We start from the raw sequence: 22,283 nt of genomic DNA on the forward strand, positions 1-22,283 counted from the left end.
GTGTGGCTGACAACATACTGTTGTGTGGCATTGCACACACTGTGCTATAAAGAGAGCATCAGTTATGCAAGTAAAAGAGATTCAGCAGAAACGAAGCACGACAAATTAGGAGAAACAATCAGTGTAGGCATCATTACAAAAGTCATACCAATGATTTAAGAAACTTTAAACCACCCAGGAAAATCTAGTATGTTGTAAATTAAACAAAAATTATAGATTTCCTAAAAAAATCGCATTAAGTGTTGTTTTGAGTGAACCTGTCATTCTTGGTGACATGATTATAATTTCTCAGACACTCAGCATTTGCTTTTTATTATTCTGCAGCACACACACTACAGCACTGTACTAGGGATACCTGCAATAATAGCTATTTGCTTCTATTAATACTTGAACAGTTATTTAAAGAACCACACCTACCTAAATACAGCATTATTGGTTACTGTAATTAAATAGCCAATGAAATAATCAGCAATTCTTAATTACTTATACTTTTCTCTTATAAATTCTGCTCACGATCAATCCCTACACCTTAAATTTCATATAAAACTTTGAAATTCCCCAGGAATTCCACATAAAACCAAATATTTTTCCATTCTAAAAGTCAGAACTAGACAAATTTCATTCAGACACATGGCTCTGAAATTTAAACACTACGCTACAACATTTTTCCTTAGATATTGAACAAGAAGCAATACAGAAAAAGAGAAAACATAAAGAAAAATGAAAGGTAGACATGAGTTTTGCCAAGCCCCACAGAAGTGACTAGCTGTGCTGAGTTCTGGGGACGAGCAGTGCTAAAAACCTTTGCACTCTTCATTCCTTCACTTGAAGCTGAATTTTTCCATGTCAAGTTGCGTCCTATGGAATAGCTCCCATGAATCCTTCTTGGAAACAATCAGTTGATAATTCCTGCATATCTTCTCCTTTTCAATCTTATTTTCAGATTACTGGAATGCTTTATGGAAAGCTTTTCCATCAATGAAATCAAAGGGCTTGGATGCAAATGCTCCACAGGCTTTTTACCACTAGGCAGGTTAAAGGGAGTAGTGAGAGGAAAATCAAAACCTGTAATGTCTAGAGGGGAAAAATAAGTGAGGAATAATGCAGGGAAGAGATTAGAAAGCATATATATGGGAAGGGAAAATAAAGGATGTGATGTAAACGTTATTCTGGTTTCTGTTCACAGCTCCTAAGTAATTTCTCCTGCTTATGATCCGAATGATATTGCCTGTGCCCTTAAAAAGCAAATTACCATTTACAGGCTTGTCTCTGTGGCTGTAATCATTTATACCCCTTTCAAAACTGCTGCTGGGACTGTCAGTTAAACAACAAAAAAATAGTAGCAAACTATTATCAATTTCTTTGTCATTTCCCACTGCCTCTTCTCAGTCCTCATCATCCAGGTTGAAAAGAAGCTCCTGGCATAAGGGTCTATCAAAACAACTTCAAATGTCTGCGAAATATGAAGTCAGAAAAATATGTTGTTTTTTTTTTTTTTTTCCTATCATTTTTTATTAAAGATACTTAACGTGAACCCCCTGGAGCTCTTTTGGCAGCCGGCTGATGGATCTGCATACCTGGCACCTGAGGGTAGGAAGGGAAGTGAATGTCACACTCTCACAAGCAGGGGACACAGAGGACTCCAAGCACCCAGCTAGTGCTGAATGAAGCCTTTCTCCCTGTATTGCATAATGAATGCAGCAACATAAGGATCCAATGCCTCGCAAACAACAATGAATGAGAGCCTAATAGATAACTCTAATTTTTCATGTCAGTCCCAGGTCACATTTGCTGCTGTTGTTTTGCAGAATCATAATAAACAGCCACATTTAGGACAGCGTCCTTACCCTGCACTGCTCAGAAATGTCTGGCAACATCTGTAATTTACATCCAGGAAGCTGTCTACCAGAAAGAGAACTGCTGCGGTGAGGGAAGAGGGAACGTAGAGGGATGTTTCAGCTGAGGAATTTTTTAATTAATAGGTTGGTTTATACTTTCCCACAAGGTGACTTCTTTGCTTCTCTGTGACTTGTTGGTAGCCTGTATTGTTGCACTGGTCAGATTCCTAATGCTGTTCTGATTTACTGTGTATATTAAAGCCAGCAACAAAGAGGTCTGCCATGTCCTAATGTAGGCTTAATAATCCTTATTTACACCAAATAGGCACCAAAAGACTCTGACCGTTCATATTTGTATAGGGCTTCAGTATCATCAGGAGAAACACAGCAGAGAATATAATAATCAAAGAAATTACTATGTGCTACCATTCCAGAATGGGTTGCAATAAGAAATACACAGAGGGGTCTTCTCAAAGGCTAATTTTAGGCACAGAAGACTGGTCTCTGTAAGCACTTTCTGTAATCAATAGAAAGAGACAGGTACCTTCAGAGGGCAATTCAGAGCAGGAGCTAATTTAAGTGCTTTGAATTGCACTCTTGAAATCCCCATCTCTCAGTGTTTTATATATCGGAGCCTAGGGAGATATACCTCGAGTACTGACACAGAACGAGCAGGAGAGACTTAAATCTTCTGTGTTTTGTAAAAGAGTTGTGACACTTGTAAACTGGGGGCATGTCAATGCTGCAAAATAAGACAAAGTGCAGAGAGGCCCAATTTAGAACTGACTTGAACTGGCAAGTCCACAAAACACAGTATCAAGTAGTTGTAGAGGCAACAGAGCCCTGCTGCAATGGGTTCTGTCTTGCACCGGGCTCCGGGCCAGCAGCTCCACTGCTTTGCCTGTAGCCTGGCCCATACAAAGCCACTCACTGTGTGCTGGGGCAGCAGAGAGATGTGCTAGAGAATAGAAGTGCTGGGGATTCTCCTAGCATGACATAAGGGTGCTTTTGGAACAGATAAGCAAACAGGGAAAGTAGGACACGTCAGATTCGTGCGTTACGTGGGATGATAACTATTCATGTTTACTTTTAAACAAAAGACCTGCTGACAACTTTCAACAAACTTTTCTCACTCTTGATGCACAAAACAAAATAAATACATATTCAGAAACATTAATGAAGTTCTTTGCAAAATTCTATTTTTCTTTGGCAGAGATACTATTTCTGAACTGTGACAGGAATAAGGCTATTGCATCTCCTCAGCAAGGACTATATTTATTTTTGTGGAAATGTTATAGGGTATGAATCAGGAAGTCATCCAGCAGGTAAAGCAGCTGGAACAAAAGCATTTCCACTTCTGAAACCCAGACAGCCATCCTACAGCCTATCCTTCCAAGCCGGCCTCTTCCATTTAATTCGTGTTTGTTATCTGTGCCTCAAGAGCAGCAAACAAAGCCACTCAGAAAGCTCTGTTATTTCTGGACCCACACTTCTCTTCTATGGCAAGTAAGTTACTTCATGGCCATATTATTACCCATTAGGAGGGGAACTGAGAGGAAAAGAAAGGAGCAGTTTTTTCCCAGCCTTTTGCCTTTGCCTGTCCCTGATTTGCAACAAAGGGAACAAATGAGGAGCTATTCATACCTAACAGATGATGGCTACTTGAGATATCTTCTTTCTAAAAACTCTCTTGAAGTTATTCATTACTTACCTGGAACAACAGAAAAGAAAAACAGGAGCGGAGTTACTTATTGCACTCAGAAAAGAAACCCATGAACAGAGAGGATGGAAAGGAAATCAATATGTGTGATTGCTCTTCTCCATCCACTGTAACGTGTTGGTGAGGGACATGATTCATCTCTGCTGGTGAAAATTGGATTATAAGTGTTGTTGAAGCAGAAAGGGAATTTTGAAAGGAAAATATGCTCCTGCATTCATGGCTGAGCAGTCTGCAGCGAGACTTTTAATTGGATATATGACAAATCCTGTAATAGAAGAGCAGCCCTGGCTAGAACCCCAAGGAGCAGAAGTCAGCAGTTGTCCTGTTTCCCTGGCTTCAGACTTCGGACTTCCTTTGTATGCATTGCTCAGACTTTCTGTATTGCTCCCCATGAATCCTGAGGTGGGAAAGGCACACTCTGTGCAGAAGGAGCTTTGACACAGTAATATTGCTCTTATGGCTCCCACAGAACAGCAGAAAGCAGGTATTACTATAAATGTGTTCCATTTGCCTAGCTTGTTACATTCAAAAATGCTGAGCAGCTCTGGAAATACTTCAGAAGACAGGTTTACATTGTACCTGAGAAGTAAGATGAAGCAGCAAGGTCATGCCGAATGAGAAAGGTTCCTTAGCTGGTCACAATGATTTTAGCTTTTAATTATTTCAGTGTTTTTTTTTTCTCATAGACACATAAAAATAAGTGACTGCATACCGCAGAAGGGTGGAAGTAACAGATTTAGTTATGTTGCTTGACTTACACTCTTCTTAGCTGAAGGTGAGAACAGGCAAGCCAGGTTTTATTTAGATAATTAGGACCAAAGGTAGGAAAGAAATGTCAGAAAATCTATTTCTTGTTGCATGCAGAGAGAACAATGACTAGTTAGACAATTAGGCAATCTCATCAAAGGCAAGGCGAACATTTCACTGTGTTTCCTTTGTCATCTCTGCCACTGAGGTACTGTACAATCTTAGGCAAGAAACTGCTTGGCCAGCTTGCCTCTCCCCAGGATTGAGTTTGACATTGCCCAGGTTCATCATGGAAGGGAAACTGCACTGACGGCAGTTCCACTTCCAGCATTCACAGAGGAGATGTTAAAAACCTCCCAAACGGCTCTTTCCAAGACTGCTGGAGAACTGCCTTTTGGCAATCCAGTGCAAACCAAGCAAAACCACAAGCCATTAAAAAATTAGAGTGTCAGCTTCTTCATCTCAGGCAGCAATTTTGTCTTGAAGCAGCTCCAGAGTGCAGATAGGAGCCCCTGGGACCCTGGGCTGCCAGAATATGCCAGGCTGCTCCTTCCAAGGGGAAAGCAGCAGCTGCTTTGTCCCTGTTGTCATGGAAGTTATTCCTACTCTGAAGTAGTCTAGACAAAAATAAATTTTCTGCAGTTCTACATAGTCGTAATAATCAATATTTAAAGAGTTGTGGAACATTATAATGAAGGGGTTTGATTTCAGTCCCTGACAACTGGAGAGGTAACCTGATTTAATAAAGGAATGCAGCAGCAGCCATGTGTCTGAGCCATTGTGGCTAATTCCAAAGACCGCATAGTGATAAAGGAACAATAATGACTGGAGACTAATAAAAACAAAATCAGTTAGGGCTTAATCATCAGCAGAAGGATAGGAATTGAGTGTTAGAAAACATCTTCTGTTTAGAGAGTTAAGCTGTTATGCAGACTGATGCATAATTTGCTGTCACTGTTTTATTGTCATGCAATATATATTGTAATCATTTTAATCTGCATGCAGATTATTAATTAGTGAAATAATAATTTAGCTCTGAGTGAAAGCACAGGCAGGAAGAGGAAGCAGCTGGCTATTTCTCCAACCTTCTCTATTCAAAAGCTATTCCATAATGACCCAGCTGCTGTTCAGGGACACAAATATGACACAAATTTTATGCTAACTTTGTTGCAGAAATATCTGTTAGGAGTAAAGCTGCATTTACAGCATGTACTTTCATGATGGGATACATATATACTATTGGTGTCAGGCTAATCAACTGTGTTTTGCCATTCATTTTAGGACATTTACTGCTGAGAAGTGGCTTTCACCCACCAGCCCAACTTCTTACACGAAGTGCAGGGGAGAGAGCAGTTCTGTATATCTCAGCTGTTCCTGGGGGTCAAATTCAGGATGTGGAATACCCAGAGCACACTCACGGCTCTTCTCTTTCTCTGATTTACATTAGAGAAGCCATGATCCAAATTGTTGTGGTGACATTTGGAAGATAGCATGGAAAATCCATCCAATGCACTACCCCAACTGGGTAGGAATTTGGTCATTTTTCTAATAATTCCCATCATGGAACAAAGGTGCAAGCAAAACCAGCGTGTACAGGGCAGTGTGCAATGTCTGCTACTTCTAATTACTTCTTATTCAACTGTGCCAAACAAATGTGCATGTCCAGCAACAAAGGTGGGACTGCACAGCCAAACCTGCCCTCTCCTTCTCCGCTATGACTCTCAGATTTCCCCATGCAGTAAACCTGCAGCCTCGTTCAAATGAAGGCAGGCAGCTGTGGACAGCTGTAAGCAGCAAAGTAATTATGGGATTTACTGGCTTTGGTGAAAGCAAAAAGAAATGAAAACAGAATATGAATATATGTAGGAAAATCAATGCAAGATATGCAGTGGGGTTTAAAATGGCCTAAAGAAAGGATTTTGATAGCTTTCAATGTCTTAGTAAGCTTTTGCTTTCACCTGATTCAATACTTTGATTTATTTTGATGGGGAGAAACAAGTAATCCCAGAGACTCTTGCGGTATCTCAGTCTAGAATTTCTGAGGAATGTTTGACTTCAAGAAGCCACTCTGCTCCATTGCTGAGAGCTGCGTCTGGCTGGCACTTAGTAATAAGACTTCTTTTAATCTACTCGTTCCAAAGATTTAGATTTAAAAAAATAAAAAAAGAAAAAAAGTTTCTTGAGACCTCCTAAATTGTACAGCCTGTGAATATGCCTTCCATCAAAGCTTTATATTTTCTCCATCCAAGTAGGCTGTGATTATGAGGGCTCTAGATATCTTTGAAAACTGCAGTGCACACCTACGCTCAGCCAGCACTTTTCTAATTATATCAGCAAGTCTTTGAAATATTGCTGGTTAAACTCAGTATAAACACCTCCAAACAGAGGTGATCGGGGATTGTACTCCACCCTCATTAGACAGCCTGCACAAAGCAGCCAAGTTTTGTCAGTCTAAAAATAAAAGCATTGCTTTGCTTGCTAAAGGGAGACTTATTAGCAGACTACAGAGCTCTCCCACTTCAGGGCAGTGCAGCAGCAGTCGAGAGGGAGAACTGAAAGCTGTTAAAAGCCAAAGTTTGGTTTCAACCTCTGTGAAATGCTAAGAAGGTCTCACACCACTGCCAGGAGTGTAAGTGTCCAGGAAACCGAGATACCTTGGAAGCTGCACTCCTTCATAGTAATGCAGTCATTTTCGTATTCAAGTCTTAAAAATCCCATTCAAAGAACTGTCATTATTCAATTCAGAGTCTTTTCTATTTTCGAGGACCCAGCCTAAAAATAAAAGCAAAACCACAATAGACTATGTCTTCTTTCTATCTTCCTCTAATTGATTGAAGTTGAATGAGTCTTTAGCTTTTCAAATACTTACATGTAGATGGGAATTAACCCAGCATTTTCAGAGAATGCCACTTGATGCAACACATTTGGCTCTGAACACAATTATCAGAGCAGCTCATTTTTTAAAGACAGCACAGGTGGGCTCCTGAAGCGTATCTTACATGGCTGCATTTTGCCCAGAAAAACACTCCAGCACATCAGCAACGTGTGCCTGGGTGTGCTGAGCTGTGTCTGTGTGCAGACTGCCAATGAATATGGATCACACAAAGTGGAGCTCGCTCTGATCCAATGCAGTCATGACCGTCTCTCTGCCAGTCTTCTGCTTGCTTTCCTCCAACATACAAATACATTCATCACTTGGATTTATACCTTTTCAGCTGGTTGCTCACCTTTCACAGTAAGATTATAACATGTCTTTTGAGTTCAGTGATATTCACTCTTTTATGGTTCATTTCCCCCCTAGGGGATACCGTCTGAGCCTTGATTGCCTGCTTCCAGTCAGCTCTGATCATGGCAATTTCTGTGACACTGCCCCACGTCGCCAGTAATTGCAGTGGGCTGTGAGAGCACCCACTGCAATATAGCACGGTTTCATAGCAATGTGCACCTTACTTTCTTGCAGGCTTCCACTTCTAAGCCTGACCTCAGCCACCAGCCCTCTGCCTCCCTTCCCTCCACGGGAAAGAACACAGGGACGACTGTGGCTGGCAGTGAGTGACCAGGAGTGGCATTTATACATGTCAGGATGCAGCCCAGGATGTTGCATCTTGTGCTATCACACACGCACAGTGAAACTCCCAGATACAAACTCTTTAGAAGAGCATAATTTACTCTAAATCCACACATTTAAAATTTATAGATAACGCCGATCGCGCAACTGTCACACTCAGAAATTAGCAAAGCTCCATTAATGTTCCCCTAACTTATCAGGGGAGTGGATGGAATATTTGAACATGTCTGGAAATACGACAGCTAAGTGCAATAGATCACAGATGCACCTTTCTAAGCCATGCATAAATTCCACCACTGTTTCAAACAAGAAGATAAATAAGCTACACCATCAGATTTTTTTCTGGCAATTCTCCTTACCAAGGATGATATGTAGAGGGAGCTTCTTCGCCTACAGAATTTTAAGAAGGGTTTCAGACAAAGGACCACATGGTGCAAATAGTCTTTATGCAGAGCTTCTAGTGGCTTCCTTCTGGGTATTGGCACAATGCTGCTGTTTAGGAGCAGTTTAGGAGCAGTGGCTTCAATGAGGTTAGGAATTAGCTTTCTGGGTAGGTATAAAAATGCCATTCGCTGCTGAAATGTACCCACATGTAAGGAGGAACTTCAACGTACTTCTATAATTTAGGTCAAATCAGACCATATTTTCAGACATTTATGTATGCTTTTATTTGCAAATCTGCATGCCTCAAGGAATTCTTTTCAGGCCTTGGTTATATTGTCTACCTATGATGAGGATGTCTATGCAGATGAAAGTAGTGTTTGCACAAGGCATTTGAGAAAATGAATATATTTTGGAATCCTGCAGCATGGAGTCCCTGAAACTATCTACCCTCAGAAAAAGCTGCATTTTGGTTCTACTCAAGATGGAAAATGGCTACATAAAGAAGATCAATGATTTGAAAAGTGTATAACATGAGAGAGGAGTGTTGGTATATAAAAAGATGTTGAAAAGAAAGATAAAAATGCAGTCTTCTTATTAACCCAGAAAATAATCTTGGTTTGCTGGCTGGACTAAATGTAGGTACAAGAGTTTCTCAATTAGATACCTTCTCTTCTATCCAAACCCACTGAAAATCCTTTCAGCTGGATCTTTGATGCACATTCATGAGCCCATCACAGAGATGCGGAGCCAAAACCTGTTTCTTTATTCTCCCCTAAAACAAAGGAAACCCACCTAGTGACACTTCTCATCAAGAGCTGCATGTAACTCAAGCACAGACAGTGCAAATGGGTTCAGAGAAACAACAATCCTCCATGGAAAGTTTCTGTCTGTCTGTAGACGTTCAGACCAAACCCTATTCCTCTGCTGACCCCTATTTGCTGTGCTAGAACGCCTGCACTCTTCTCTGCAATACAACAAAGCCCATCTCAGCGTCCCCACAGATTGCAAACCATAATCATCCTGTAACAGCTAGGGCTGGAAACATCACCGGAAAAGGATGACTTGATATTCTCTCATTTCTTTCCCTCTGTACTTTCTCTGCTTGCAGACAAATTATCCTTTGTCTCTTCGTTTCACAAATTAGTGCCTACAATAGCACATTGGCAATGTTCCTCTCCCAGGCAACTGTATTGTTGAGAGCCACTAAGTTTTCCTCAAACTGCATGGACAGCTGTTCTGGAAACAGCAGAAAAAGAATTCTGCTTTTGGAAGCTGAAAAGGTTTAAGCTGCTGAGAAAATGAGGACCCAAGCTGATATAGAGATTTAGGGGCTATTGTTTCTAATCTCTCATTCTCTCTCTCTGTGAATGCTTCTTCCTACATGGAGTTGCCATAGTTTCAGATTTCTGTGGTTCCCTGGCTGCTGGTTACTAGGATGTTTTTATATGCCCTAATGATTTTGTGATGCGTACAGTGTACGAATTTCTTTCCACACTGTATATAGCAATACACCTGGCAGACTAAAATATTTTAAAACATAATAAAATTATTCTTTACTTTTGAAGTAATCTCTTTTGGGGTTCTTCTCCAACTTGAATCCTTAAAAAAGGATTTCAAATTCTCTTTTGCTTAGTTCAACATTTGATTTTCAAAAATCTATTTGAAAACTATAACTTACAGAAAGTAATTAGTTTTATACAATCATTCTCCAGAGCTGCATACTAGAGGGAGCTTACAGTTAGCTCTAAGTATGGACAGTTCTGTGCTGTCAGAAATAAAACTGCTGCTGGGACTTCTGGAGCAAACTTCTTTTCCTGTGATTGATCCATATGATCTGCACGGATGCTTAATTATTGTGATTTTCTTCATTTTACAGTGCATTATAAGCATGAATCTAACAACAGATATTTATGATTTACATGATTTTTAGCAATTAAAATTCCAGTTTTGAAAGCATTAAACACAGGGTTTGAAAAGTCTTTCTAATCTCCTTTCCTTTTCAGTATCTTCCACATTTGGATCATCATGCTTAACTGGGCTCTGTTACGGTATGCTTGTTTCTCTCTCTCCTTCACGTGGCTGCCTACAATAATCTCTGCATCCTCATTGTATCCCAAGCCAATTATTCTTTCCAACTCCCTCATTCCAGGTTGCCAGTCCTCCTTTCTTTGTGTCTGGTCTTGGCAAGATCTCTTCGCACTTCTTTCCCAGCAAGGCCAGTTTTTAGCTTTATCTCTGCCTCATTTATTTTGCAGCTGCTTTGTTCTCATGCCCAGGCTATTTAGTAACATGTCCCGTGGAAATGTAAAAAATTCCCCCCAACAACCAAACATCTAGTCCCCTTAATGTATTTGCATCTGATGCCAGTGCTGCTGCCTGAATTAGATTTCCAGATATTTTCACTAATCTTTTTCATCCCCTAAGAAAAAAAAGCAAAACAAAACAAAAAGTTGTGTCTTAAATAAGTTTGGAATGGAAACACTTGGCTCTGTAGAGCTATGGGTGATTACTGATGGTTGAGAATGCAGCAGCAAGCAGCAACTGCTCTGTCTGGAAGCAGGTTGTATTCTATGTGTTCTACTGCGAATCTTCTTTTTCCTCCTTGATTTTTTTTTCTGTAGGTTAATATTATCCATCAGCTGCTCTCTCTAGGTGTAGAACTATGCCGTATGTTGATAAAAGATCTCAGGACAGCAATCTAATGAAGGCAGTCCTGCTATTTTAATGGATTGTTTCTGTATCCATCAGTCCATAATACTTCATGCCATGAACTGAAGCAGAGATTAGAGATAGGGAACTTTATCCTACTGGACTGCAACAAAATGCTCCTTTCTGTTGCCACTGCTGCTGTGAATGCAGTGTGAGCATCGAGTGAGCAGTGAGTGAAATAATCAAATACCCAGAGGTGTATTTAAATATCCAAAGCAAAAACCTTTCTGCTTGACTGATACAACAGCTGTTGAAATGCATTAATATTGGTTTTATTTATCTATTGTTTTGGGGATTTGGGTTTCTTTTTTGAACTAACTGCCTATAGGAACTGCTGATGCATTCCCAGGATGTAACAGTCAGTAGCTGTTATTCTCTTAGGAAAGAAATAAGTGGTTGGTCATTACTGTATGCACAATTTTATCGTTTTACACAAAGGATTTGTCACTAATAGAAAGTGCTTAAGGGCCACTAACCAGTAGTATGAAGATAAATTACCTCTGCTTAGTATCAATGTGAATGCCAGTCTTTTTTCAGCCTGATGTCACAAGTTTACCCCTGAATTGTGTGATTGAGATCTGTAGAGTGAAGGAACCCACAGGATGGTAAAGGAAGGCATTGTATGTTTATAAAGACTGATTTTGCTCCAGAAATAAATCTGCGGTGCATCACTGCCTTATTATATCCTTTCCTTACAAATGGAAATTATTGAATTTCTTTTGCCTCATTTAATTCTTTTTAATCCTTTTTCTTTTTGCCTTCTGGTGATTGCTTTTGCTTACTAATTGTCGAAGGCTGAGATCCAATATACTCCAATTCTCACAAAGCTACATGTGCTTCCAAAAGACTGCTATCGAAGGAAATCTCAATTCTGGCAAAATGTTTTTCTTCTCTCCTTCTGCGTGCTGACAGGCCTGGGCCATTATCTTGGTTTGTTTTATGGGAGGCAAAAACTGATTTAAGATTTGCTTGCTTTGAACTATTTTGTAGAATTTCAAGACAGGCAGGTATAAATCCCGGTCTCATACAAAATAACTTCCAACTGTCAACACTTCTACTCAGTATAAATCTGGAGTTCTGTGCTCTGATCCCACACAGAGTACTCTGTTCCTGAATTTATGTTCATCCAGCCACAAGCAGTGCTGTATAAGACTACTTGTATGAACAGAGTCATTTGTGGGAATAAGTATTTCCAGCACTGTCCCTCGATATTGCTGATTGAGCTGGTATTTCAGCTCAGGATGCTGTCCCTCATGCATTAACCTCTGCATAAGAAACATAAAGCATGGCCACAGCGAATGCATTTCTTCTATGCTATACTTCACTTCAGCCCATCAAAGCAACACGTTTAGATGGATCAGGCTGAGAATTCAGTTTGATTGTGAATTTGATTATGAACCACAGTGCCTAGATGTGCATTATGAACAAGAGTCATAAAGGGGAGCCCACTTATGGAATTATTATCATTTTAAACCCACAGCAGTGCACTATGCAGCAGATGGTTTCAAAATCCGAGTGTGAGATATAATACAGGAATATAAAAAATGCTATTAATGCAATTAATTAGTTTTGTTTCTTTGTGCAGTGGTTGAAAAAACAAGACAGGACATTAATATAAAAGACATCCTTGAGGAGACAAATTAATCAGCATTATGATGCACCGTGTGATTAAGATAAAATACAGGAAGACATAATGAAAACGTCAGCATTAGTGAAGTTTAAATTTCTCACCTCGACACAAAATGTTATTACAAATGTTAAAGTACAAATTGTATCTTATTTCAAGGACTTGTCATCCAGAACTAAATCATTCAAAAAGATGTGGTTTTCCTCTCCCACTTTTATTTTTTCCTTTTAAAATTTTTCCTGGGTTCATAAATTAGCAGTCCCCTTTTAAGAAACAGCCATACAAATGGAGGTCTGATACATGGCCCTTTGAAGCCAGAAGGCAGATTATTTTTGACTTCTATGAGCTGCTTTATCAGATATTAAAAGCTGAGTTCAGAAAGGAATGGAGTTACATGAGAACCAAAGGGAATCAAGAGTATCGCTTCTTCCTTGACTTGAAACAGCGTGCTAAATCGAGAACCAAAACTTCAAGTAGCCAAAGTCTTAGCCAAATTTTGCTCTAAACTCTAAAGGCCACGTACAGAGTCCCTTTATCATCCTGGCTAGCAATTGCTAGGTTAATTCATGGACTGTAAGGTGTGTGTGTGAGGGTGTCTCAAGAGCACAGACATTTCAGAGGTGATGAAGTGTAATGGTACTCAGGGTTTTACGTCTCTGGCCAGGTTGTGCATTGTCTAAAATCAGCAAGGGACAGAGAGGAATGCAATAGAACGTAATACAGAGTCTCTTTTGATCAGTAAGCAAGGCCACAGGGACAGATATGATCCTGTCTTAGCACCTAAAATAAAAAATGCACTGAGATGTCTTGCTTCATTGTGGGAAAGTATGCACAAGGTAAGTTCTTGAACCCCAGAGAAAAAGATAAGCATAGCAAGACAGATAAGAATCTGAGGTGACATATTATTATAATATAGGTACTGGAAATAAATAAATAAATAAATAAATAAATAAAATGAAATAAAATGAAATACATTAGAAAAAGGTAAACTAACACACATGCTTTGCCTGAGCCTTGTGGATGTTGATTTTCAGTAAATCTCTAAGATGTTATTGATGTTCTCCCCTAAACAATACTGAACATTTGGCTGCTACTTAATTGGCAAAAACTGCAGTAGATTAAGCATCAGGGTACTGCTTGTGTTTGGCAAATTACCGTGTAATAGCAAAGGAGCAAAGCACTCTGAAGCAGCAGCCTTCTTCAGGAGTCTGATAACAGAGAAGGACTTCTCATCAAACATCTTCTTAACATGATCACCCTACTGGGAGAACTGCAGTGTGCTAGCACTCTAACCTGTACTGCCAAATATGAGCTATCTCCACAGGGAAACAATAAACTTACTGTTATTTTTACTAGACATTTAGTTTGTTGTTTGTTATTTGTTTTTTTGTTCATTCTTTTTTGTTTTGGTTTGCTTTTTGCTCACTAATGCTTTACTCTTTCATCTGTCACCTTTAAAATTTTGCTTTTTTTTTTTTTTTTTTTTTTTTTGAGGGGTGTTTTTTTGGCTGTACCAACAATGTACCTCCTGCACTATCCATTCCCCAGTGTTCATTTTCCAGGTTTTGATGAAGCCAGGTCAACTCTCAGCCTTCACCAGCTGGCACGCTCTGCTGCAAGTGGGCTGCAAAGAAAACCTCTTGCCAGCAGGAGGGCAGCAACTTTCTTGACTCCCCCTCATATACTCTGTATGCAACTCCAACGGCCAGGAATCCAATGGCTGAGAACAGAGCTGGAGATGGAAGATAGTGGGTGTGACAAAGAGAGGAGAGGGACTCACTGAGAAAACAGGAGTGATGGAGAGACTGAGAAAAGAGGAAGGACTACCTGTCATGTTGTTAAGTATTTTCAAGCTTTCTCATGTCTGATTTTCCAACATGAACATTCTTGTGGTGGAGTTTTATTTGCATGTAATAGACAGGTATGTCGAGAAGAAATTCTGTATCTCAGACGTAGCCTAGCTGCATACAGTATATTGTTATTGTACCTAGAAATTAGTGGGGATATGCTGCAATTACTACTGCTTTTTGTCAATGCTTCTTTGTTATTTTATCAAGCACAAAATTTATATGTAGGATTAAGTTCTACTTGAGTTATGCAAGTTGTAAAAGAGAGGAAAAAATAAGCAGGAGCCAAACTGCTGAATATGAGACAAGTGTGGTTGTTTTCAAGCCTCCTCTTTGACTGGCCAGGCCAATTAAATAGCCTTGCCCATACAACGTCTCAATCCTAGTCACCTTGCAAGGGCAAGACCAAGACAACGTTTATGAAGTAAAATATAGCACATAATAACCTACCAGCTGTTACGTGCTTTTGCATGCAGAGCAAAATCCTCCACGTTGATGGTCTTCCAATCAGCCAAAAAACTGAGTTCCTAGAGCCCAAGAAAAACTGTCTTACAAGCTGAACCAGCTGTCAGGCTGCCATTTCAATATCCTTGTTCACGTCTATGATCTTGATGTTCTCCTGGCTTTCCTTCAGAATTTGACTAACCTCACTAATTTCAGCAGAGGTTGCCTACATGGTTGAACACATACATCTGTGTTTAGAATGTGATATGCTCATTAAAACAAGATGTATGAAATTGCTTCATGAACTCTAATGAAGAGAACAAAGTACAATCCAAGCTAAATAGGAATTGCAAGCTATTATGATGATCTTATTCATCTTTCATCTCTCAGCAGCTACTATCTGCCACTGTCAAAATATTGGGCTAAATTTAGCTGTTTCTCTCTTCTACATAAATTATACTTATTACTAGATTAATTCTATGCATACTGATCTTGCTTGTAAAGGAATCTATGTGTAGACAACCACACAATTTAGGTCTTCTATAAAAAGACTTAATATATCTTGAAGAAACAAACCAACCAAGACAGAATAGGATTTTTGTTGGCTGTATTTCCATTGGCAGGACTGGTCTAACTCCTATGCAAATCAACAGTTGAGAACAGCCTTCAAGGTCAGGGGTAAGGAAATAAGACAAATAGCAAATGAGAATGGTGCTGACAACAACTGATAAGGCAAGTTTTACAAGTGCTGAGTAGCTCATCAATCACACTTTGAGTCTATGGGATGGAAGACCTGTCCCAACTACTATAATTCATAAATTATATAATAAAACAAGAATAAAATGAACCTCAGCATAGAAAAATTTACCATTCCTCATGACCTGGATTAAGGAATGTGTAGATTGAAAGTATGTGTGAAACAGTGATAGAAAATCTAATTTAAGAAACTGTCCACAGAAACAAGAATTTGATAAATGAGGAAGGTTCCATTTTGGAGAAAGCTCTCAGCATGGGGAGAGTCGTTTAGAAATTTCCATGTGACAGAGCAGTGTGAGCATTTGATAAAACTTCAAATCTGAGCACAAAACATGATGCAATTAGGTATGTTGGCTTAACCTCCAGGAAAATCACACCACAGAGCACCATGGCCATATTAGAAAATGTCACAGTATCTGTAGTATTCCTGTGTGGCCTAGTTCCCATGCTGGCATTCTGGAAAATTTCTCTTTCTTCAAACTTCAGAACAGCTGTGAGATGAAGATAACAGTGAACCAAGAAGGCACCAAAGGTAGAAAGTAAAGGCCAGAACTCCTCTGTGAGTTGGCCTACCCCTGATGACAAGGCTATGTCCTTCCTATATTTAGCTCCTTCATCACAACCTGGATCTTATCTGAAATGAACTTACCATTTTCTATTTGATTTCTTGCTGCCACTTCTGGATGTGGTTGCTGGTTAAGTATTTTGAAGACATCAGTTGTTACAAGGATATTTGGATGATCTCCCAAAGCCTCACTGTTTTTAATTAAAATACAATGCTAACTGAACTTGTTAGAGAAAATAGGGGGAAAATCCCTGCTTGCAGCACAGTATATATGCATAGTTCAGATGATATCTCATTTAATTTGACCTGCCAGTACCTGACCCTTTTCTCATAGCCAGGTACTCTGGTGTGCAGCTAACTTTGTTCAGCCTCCTCTGTTAAGCCACGTTGCCTTAGTAATGAAGCTCCTCTTACCTCACTGCCAAACTATCCAAGCCCTACCATAGAGCACAAGAGTTAATCCAGGCATTAATTCCAGCATCATACCACTTTAAAGCTATTGGTGAATAGGCACTGAACAAACAAAGCAGTAGTTTTCTTGGTCCAAAAGATCAGACAGATCATCTTTTACTTTTACAATTCATTTTAAAAAAATGTGTAAGAAGTCAAAGCACTAAACATGAATCACAGATGGCATTTCTAAGGTTCACAGCTAACCTGAACCTTGTACTGAATGTTAACTGTTTGACTCTGTACCTTACTAACATGCCTGATTATTCTGTGTCCTGCTATGTATATTGTTTGCAGCAAAACTAATAAAAACAGCAACAACAGCGCTGTTAGAAAGCCTGGCTATGAGAAAAAATAACTCAAGCATGTGTGATCACTGATTATTGCATTTTCAATGCTAGTGAAGAGAATTTTTTTTTTAGTTATATTTACAATCATCTCCAGTTTCTACAGATATTGCTTTGATATTGACTTTGTGCCATGAACCTCATCATGGCCGATGGCAAAGCCGTGCTCTCATTTTGCTTGGCTGTTGTGTAATTTTAGTATTCATAGGACTGAGAGTTCAATGACTTAAAAATAATAAAAAGAGTGCAAAGAGAACAACTGCCAGAATGAATGAATTTTAAATGCTTTGTACTGTTTGCATAAGAACATAGACAGCATTACAGCTGTTTGAAAGGAGTGGGGAGAAAGCCTCACTACAAATGGCCACACAAGGATTTTTCCCTGTTTGCCAGGTTCACACAAAAGATATCAATGATACTGAATCAAAATGTCCAGGTACCAAATCTGAAAGAAGATGTTCTTAGAAACAGAGTGCAGGAATTTATTTGCCATCTCTCTATTTCCATTGACCAAGGGAATGTCAGAAACCCCTCTGATAGGAACTACTAATATCCCAAATAGCTCCATAGTGTAAAATGCTGTTGGCAGGGCTGTGCTCCTGCAGTACATTTGCACAGGGATACAAGCAGGGCAGTCCTGATACTGGCAGGGCAGTTCTACAGATCCATTTCAGGCAGTTAAGTAGTACTGATTGCAGTTATAATTACCTCCTTAAATTCTGATCTCTGACAGATGAGCATTACATTCTGATACTCTTGCAGCTCAGATACACTGAAAATGCCACAAATTAGAGATGCTATGAATGACTTGAAAACCACTTTTTTTTCTCTAAAGAAATTCCAAATAGAACTACATTGTAATGAAACTACTGAAAATTACTCTCATGCACTTCTTACAATTACTTCTCCAGTTTATAAATTAATCTGAAAAGCAATAATCTCTTCTGCATTTTCAAGACTTCAGCTCAAAATCAGAGAATGGATATATAGAATTGCTGAGCTCCAACAACAAAAGTTGATCCAGCTTTTGCTTATAGGTTACTCAACACAGTTACAGGCACACTGGCAGTTCAGGCAGGTAATTCGTTTTATAATAACTGGCAATGTTTCTCTGAAATTGGGAAGGACAGCAGATATGTCTAAGGTGATGGGAAGGTATGGCAGGATCCCAATGGGCTATTATCCCATCTTTCAGAAGCTAATGTAGAGGATGTAGCAGTTGAAATAAGAATTGTAAGGAGAATTGCAGGAGAAGGTTGGTGCTGAATGTTCTGTTTTATTCTTGTTCATCAATTCATTAACAAGACCAAGCCCAGCAGAGAGAATGTGTGTAACTCCACACTGTCTGTGGTCTCTGTGTGTTAACCAAGAAAGACATTTATTATTAATACTGTGATTTCAGCTTTATTGAGCCGCATCTAAAGACTATGTTTGTTTTGTCATAATGATTCTTCCATTATGATAGAGTTCTGCTCTTGAGAATTTACAGTCTTGGTGTAATATTGAAGACAGCAAATGAGAGAAGAGACAGAAGCAAGCAATGGACTTATTGTGCTATTATTATCTTTTTCTATAGCTCTCCAGTGATATCAGTTTGAGTAAGAAGGATCTAACTTGCTTTACAGATTCTGTGTTTTCACCCATTCCACACCCTGGATGTTAAAACACACTCAATATTACACCATTGTTAATTGTTAGAAACAAATGTTTTCAACTCGATGAATGTTGATGAATGCTATACAAAGATGAATGCAGAGCCCGGATAGCTTGAATTATTGAGTGCATGAAGATGAAACTTGGACTAAATGTGAGAGGTTGTTCAAGGACAGAAAGCTTGTGCACAAGGACTTGTCTCCAAGGTTAACTCTTCCCCTTCAGAAGGAAGTTGGCCGTGTGACTCTCACAGTAGAACTGCAGGTTTCTCACCACTCACTTAATGAAAACACAACCATGTTATATTTGTAGATTTAAGGGCAGAGGGCTTTCTAATTTTTAAGATTTTCTTTCTCTTAGCATGATTTATGGAAATCACTCTGAGTTTCCCACTTCTTCCTGAATATCAGATAGAAGCAGAGCAAAGCACAGGTAGTTTAAAGCAGCGTTTTGGTGAAGTTTAATGTTAATGGACATTCAATATTATGTTCATTATCATTTACTTCAACTGTCATTATATAAAATAAAATCGAATGACCTTTCCTTTTTTTTCAGATTATTAGGAATTTGCACAGTTTTCTGCTTTTACTCAGAGCCATGCCACTGCATTCAACACATTGTGAAAGGAAAACAGAAATTATCCTCAGCGACTCAGCCATAGACATCATTAGTCTCTTGACTCAATTTGCCCTTTACTTCCTCGATTCCTTCAAGCATCATTTATCCCCTAGAAAAACAAACCAAAGAATGCATGATGAGTTGGCACAAGTGCCCTTCATGACAGAAGGAAAGGTACAGATACTAGTGAGTGTTAGCTTTTGATTTTCACAATCAGAATTGAGAACTGTATTTTCTGTTCCCTGAGAGAGGAGGAAACAATACTTTTTTTTCTAGTTGCAGCATCTGTTTTGACCAATATTATTGCCTGTTATATTGCTGGATAAAGGTCTACTGCACCATCACAAGAACCCTCTTCTCCTGAATACACTTCAACTACCTCCTGATCCCATGAATCCCCTTTATTCATTTCTCTAACACGTAGCTTGTCTACTTTTTGTTACATTTATTGACATCTACTTCAAGATTGCACGTTTCCCAAAAGATTTCCTGTTTCTGTAGAAATACATCTTAATCATTAGTTTTTCTTTGGCCTCACTCATGTCTATTATAATATCTTTTCATGCAATAACAGCATTGTGGGTCTTTTATCATACTGCATACTTACAATCATCTCTCATTGTATTTTTGTAGGTGATTCACCTCTATCATCTTGAAAAGTTATTTTAACCTTCATTCAATAACAAGAAAAAAGAAATCAGTAAAAACAGCAGAAATGCTAGGCTGTGTCAAATCACAGTAAATTGGCCCAGCCTCATAATTTAAAATTACACAGACATATTGAATTCAATATTTTCAAGCAGTACTAAAAAAAAAAACAACACGTTAACAAATATTATTGGGAGATAATACAGTACACTAATATTCAACTATTGCCAACTAAATTTAAGTTAAGCAATCAGCATGCAAGTAAAGGAAGAGATCATATGAAGCAGAACTGTTACACATAAAAACTATGGCAGTGTGAGTTGATGTTCATATTTCCCAGTGATATAGGGCAGGAGACAGATGGCTTTGAGATGGTTCACTCTGAGAAAGCTGAAGGCTAACAAAGACAATGAAAAGGGCCCTCACATAAGCAAAAAGCTGAAATGATACAGCAGGAGAGAAATCTCAAATGACTCGGAGAGAAGAAGTGCTACAAATAGATGTGGTCTCGCTTTAAGAGATTGATAAATTGAAAGAGGTGTAAGGAAAAGCATTGATAGTGCAGAAGAGATAGAGAAAGCATGTTTGTCCACGAGCTTCACAGAATAGCCATGAGATACCCTTTGGTAGATGGTGGGTTTTAATAGAAAAGAGATCAGTACCATTAAGGATAATTAATCTTCATTTTAAACCACTATCATTTCATTTAAGTGTGTTATAAGATAATATCTGCATTATCTGCAGGCAGATACTATTTGAGGCTAATGTGCAAAGTGTCTGAAGGGGCAAGCAGGAAATCTGCAAATAGTTCCATTTATATCAGTGGGAAAGTCTGTGAGAATTTCAACATGGGAAGGTTGGCCCAAGCTCTCATTATCATAATTCACAATGATCAGCCTCCTACTAGGGATGGGTAACTTTGCAAAGTCTGAATGTAATACCAAACAAGTCATCTGAAGGTGCCTGAAACATTCCAGATTACTTTAGCAAGTCTTAGAGGACCAGCTTTGGTTTCCACATCAATCAGAGAAACCTCTGAACTCAGGAAACTGAACCAACTTTTTTAATTTGACACAAAAATTGCAACACATCCATAGTAAGAAAAAAAAGCAGAAAGATACACTATTTCATAAAGAGTATAAGAAAAATATTGTGTAAGAACAAAAAGTACAAAGCTGAGATTGGACTGAGTGACTAAGAGAAATAGAGAGATGTGCTGCTGCTGACAGATAAGACTGATACTTTCAGGATCCAGAGCCCAGTTTGATGGCAGATGGAAGAGTTGAAAGTTAGTGACAAATAAGACAGATGTTGCTCTTGGTTGGTTAACTGCTGTGTACATCATGTGAAAGACTAAGTTCACAGCCTACAATAAGGAGGAGAAAAATACTTGTGAAGAATAAAAAGAAAAAATACTTGCTGTGTGAGGAACTTACTTTAGTATTATATTTCTGTGATTGTTCTCATTCAAATTGAGCTTTTCCTTGAAGATCATCTTGCTAGAGGTCTAACACAACTCCCCATTCCTCTCACAATGAAACATTACTTCTAGCATCCATTATCGTTAACGGAGCAACAGGAAAATGAACGGCGTAAGCTTTCTAAGGAGCCCAGGATGGGCAATTGCTGAGTGATATAAACCCATTCCGTGCCCCCAAGAGCCCTGCTGAAGAACATGCAAACTGTGCATGAAGTTAAGTATTAAAACTGGCTTTTTAATGACTTTATTTTTAAAAAAGTTGGATTCCACTGATTTCAAATTTGTGAATTCCTGGCATTTCTTAAACTTGCTTTATGAGATGATCCAACAGGGAAAGCTTAGTGCACAAGATGCTGATGTACACAAAATTGTCTAGAATTCATTGACTTGGTAATGTCAAGATCTGTGGAAAAGTAGTACTAACATTATGTCTAACATATTTCGGAGTTGTTTTTATAAGACACTTTGGACACTATATTGTAGGAGCATCTTCTCAGAGTGTAACATTACAACTCACAGAAAGTCCTGTTAGAGGGTTGTGCACTAGAAAAGCATTAACTGTCTGCTGCCTAAAATAGCTCAGAGTGGAAAGGGAAAGGCATCCCAGGAAGCTGTAGCATTGCTCTGGGGCATAAGGAAGATGGCTAGCCTTGAAAATCACAATGACACTTCTGAATGCGTCTTCATAAAGTGTTATTGCTGAGCTTTGGAGGGGAACAAAGCAGGGCAAGGTTCTCTACAGAGTTTTGCAGTTAGCACGTAGTTCAGAAATGAGTTCGAATGACAACATTAATTAGAAAATATTGTTCCAGGGAAAATAAAAACAATTTGTTACATATAACAAGTCATAAAAAGTTTTAATGGAAAATTGTGTCCTACACA

The sequence above is a fragment of the Lagopus muta genome, chromosome 17 (genome assembly GCF_023343835.1).
Source record: "Lagopus muta isolate bLagMut1 chromosome 17, bLagMut1 primary, whole genome shotgun sequence".
Taxonomy (NCBI): Eukaryota; Metazoa; Chordata; class Aves; order Galliformes; family Phasianidae; genus Lagopus; species Lagopus muta.